The 3,682-nt window shown below is 28.2% G+C and overlaps 1 long non-coding RNA gene across 1 annotated transcript; it reads right to left on the bottom strand.

The window, feature by feature from the left end:
- Positions 1-1,290: 1,290 nt before the first annotated feature.
- LOC110906346 lies at positions 1,291-2,901 on the bottom strand. The gene is made up of 3 exons (XR_002573828.2): positions 2,847-2,901; positions 1,570-1,640; positions 1,291-1,394 (listed from the first exon to the last, which is right to left on the bottom strand). It is a non-coding gene; the product is annotated as an uncharacterized LOC110906346 (long non-coding RNA).
- Between the last annotated feature and the right edge of the window lie 781 nt (positions 2,902-3,682).

Raw genomic sequence — 3,682 nt, 5'->3', positions numbered from 1 at the left:
AACCACATAGGCTATCCGGACAATTAACTCTAACTTTTATTAACTATATTTGCCAAACTTATTGTTATCAACTCAACCCCACCAGGCCATTTTAATTACCATAAAATTTACTGGTTTAACTCTTTATGCATTTTGATATGTAACCATCCCACTACATGCCCATTTAGTGGTGACAAAAATATGTCAGTTAGATATTCATAATAAAATATTTTACTTTACCTTCTCTTTAAATTCTTCTAAGTAAGAACCTTTAATTTGAATATTATATAGCTCGTAAAAAATTTAAAGACAAAATGATCTACCAAATGTCATGGGCATTATAGCTTAGTGATATTTTAGGGGTGAGATAAGTCTTAGGAACCATTAGGTTTTGGATTCGATTTTTACAAGAGGGTTTTCCCAGATTTATTGGGTTTTCTCCTGAATTTGTGTATATGCATTATTGCCTAGTGGAGATGGATATGATTAGATGATTCCACTGGTGGCACGATGATACTCTAGTGGTGCGTTATCCAAACTTGTCGTTAAAAAATATCTACCAAATGTTGAATAACATCTAGCTTATGTTTTTTTTTCCTTATCATTTTTAAAAAGAGATCTTAAAATTATACTTTCCTATAAAGTAAAAAGAGATGAGGTGTCATAATTTAATTGGTGGCTTTTAGAGTAGGTGTGCATTGGGATAACACATATGCATAGATTTCATATGCTAGATGACGCATATATATGATCTGATATGTTAAAAGACTAGGTTATCACCCGCATACTTCGCGGGTAGAAACATTAACTTTATATTAATCGAACTATGTCATTAAATAAAATAAAAATACATGTTTTCGAACATAATTTTTTTATAATTGTTTTGAATTGAAAGTTGTAGTCATTGGGTTGCGAGTAAGGTCAGAAACTTCGGGCAAGAACCAGAGGCAGAAACTTGCCTCATTGAATGACCCAAGAAACAAAAAAAAAAACTTTTATTTTTTATAATAAAATATACGCATGGAGTTATTCGAACCTACAAAACAAACTCATTTAATTAAATTTAGAAATTAATTAAAGTTTACATAAGAAAATATAAACAACAAAAACTTTATTCATTAAATATACATTATATATTTTTTTAACAATCATGACCAATCGAAATATAACAAATTAATAACATGGATATTAATATAGTGTTGATTGTTCCCATTTTCAAATAATCACTTGCTTATTAAAAAAAAATCCATTAATCAAATCACTAATATCTAATCTCGTAAATCAAGCAAACTTATTAGAAAGTCTAACCTTGCCAAGCAAAACCAACCGACATGGTACCAATTTCCAGCCATAGCAAGCATATCTCTGTCCAACATAGTTGCAGCCAAAAACTCCGGACCATCCAAAATAAACACCTAATGAATCAAAATAAAAACACATAAACCTTGAATATTACTCAATTTATGACTACTATCCCACAAAACAAAACTTTGTCAACAAATTATATAACTTATGCAATGGTAAACCATAAAAATAACAAATTAATTTAGATGATTAGCCTTGCAGAAAACCCAAATCGGGAAAGTTTACCTGAATTGTTAACGAAAAAAATCAGACTCAGATTGGGTTACTCAAGCGGATATTAATCACTGGAATAAGATCTGGTATCAAACATAAGAGCACACATGAGTTGATTAACGGAACAAAATGGTGAGGAAAAGAATATACATCAGTTAATCGAATAGAGATCAATTTCCCATAGGATCCCATTCAAGATATATAGATATATAGATATAGATAAAGAAATGTGCAAGATATACATTTCCTTCAACTTCTCATAGGATCCCATTCAAGAGTTCCTTGTAAGGGAAGGAGTCTGAAAGAAGTTTATCACCAAAAATTACAAAACACAGTTTGAATTAGATATGCAACTCGAGTACAAAAACAATAGTCAAAGACTCGAAGCATTCCTAAAATTACAAATAATATAGTCAAAGCATCTCATAAAAAAAACATCAAGATTTCAAAGCAATCAAAATTTAAAATCAAACACAATAATGGTTTACTTCAAAATTTAAATATAAAATAATGATTGGCTTCAAAAATTAAAATTTAAAATCTGAAAATCAAATCACTAATATCCAATCCCATAAATCAAGCAAACTTATTAGGAAAGTCTAACCTTTCAAATTTAAATTCAATTTACAGATTCGAAATTTAAAATCAAACATATTAATGGCAAACTTTCAATTTTAAATTTAAAATAATAATTGACTTCGAAATTGAAAATTTAAAATCAAGCACAACAATGGTTTACTTCAAAATTTAAATTTAAAATGATGATTGACTTCAAAATTTAAAATTTAAAATCAAGCACAACAATGTTGTTTCCAGCCATAGCAAGCATATCTCTGTCTAACATAGTTGCAGCCAAAAACCCCGGACCATCCAAAATAAACACCTAATGAATCAAAATAAAAACACAAAAACCTTGAATATTAGTCAATTTATGACTACTATCCCCCAAAACAAAACTTTGTCAACAAATTGTACTAACTTATGCAATGGTAAACCATAAAAATAACAAATTAATTTAGATGATTAGCATTGCATAAAACCCAAATCGGGAAAGTTTACCTGAATCGTTAACGAAAAAAATCACACTCAGATTGGGTTACCCAAGCGGATATTAATCACTGGATTAAGATCGGGTATCAAACATAAGAGCACACATGAGTTGATTAACGGAACAAAATGGTGAGGAGAAAAATATACATCAGTGAATCAAATAGAGATCAATTTCCCATAGGATCCCATTTAAGATATATAGATATATAGATATAGATAAAGAACGGTGCAAGATATACCTTTCCTTCAACTTCTCATAGGATCTCATTCAAGAGTTTCTTGTAGGGGAAGGAGTCTGAAAGAAGCTCTTCATCTAAAAATACAAAACACAATTTGAATTAGATATGCAACTCGAGTACAAAAATAATAGTCGAAGACTCGAAGCATCCCTAAAATTACAAATAATATAGTCAAAGCATCTCATAAAAATCATCAAGATTTCAAAGCATTCAAAATTTAAATTCAAACACAATAATGGTTTACTTCAAAATTTAAATCTAAAATAATGATTGACTTGAAAATGTAAAATATAAAATCTGAAAATCAAATCACTAATATCCAATTTCGTAAATCAAGCAAACTTATTAGGAAAGTCTAACCTTTCAAATTTAAATTCAATTTACAGATTTGAAATTTAAAATGAAACACATTAATAGAAAACTTTCAAATTTAAATTTAAAATAATAATTGACTTCGAAATTGAAAATCTAAAATCAAACACAATAATGGTTTACTTCAAAATTTAAATTTAAAATAATGATTGACTTCAAGATTTAAAATTTAAAAATCAAATCACTAAGGAAACATACGAAAAATATAGGATCATATTCCTCAATCACCTTTAACAACGAATGAGAGATGTTTTTAGGATCCATAACTGCAAAGTAAGTAACCACTGTTTTAAAAAATATATAATGGTAATCTATTTATAGAAACAAAGTCTATTTACAGAAACCGAATCATAATTCCGAATATAAAAATCATCTTTAACAACAGTAATCTGTTTATAGAAACAAAAACAGCTTTAAAAATGAAATTAAATGCATCTTTAAAGAATTAACAACTAACTAAATAC

This window comes from Helianthus annuus, chromosome 2, assembly GCF_002127325.2.
Source record: "Helianthus annuus cultivar XRQ/B chromosome 2, HanXRQr2.0-SUNRISE, whole genome shotgun sequence".
Classification (NCBI taxonomy): Eukaryota; Viridiplantae; Streptophyta; class Magnoliopsida; order Asterales; family Asteraceae; genus Helianthus; species Helianthus annuus.
This window is presented reverse-complemented; position numbering and strand designations above follow the sequence as displayed.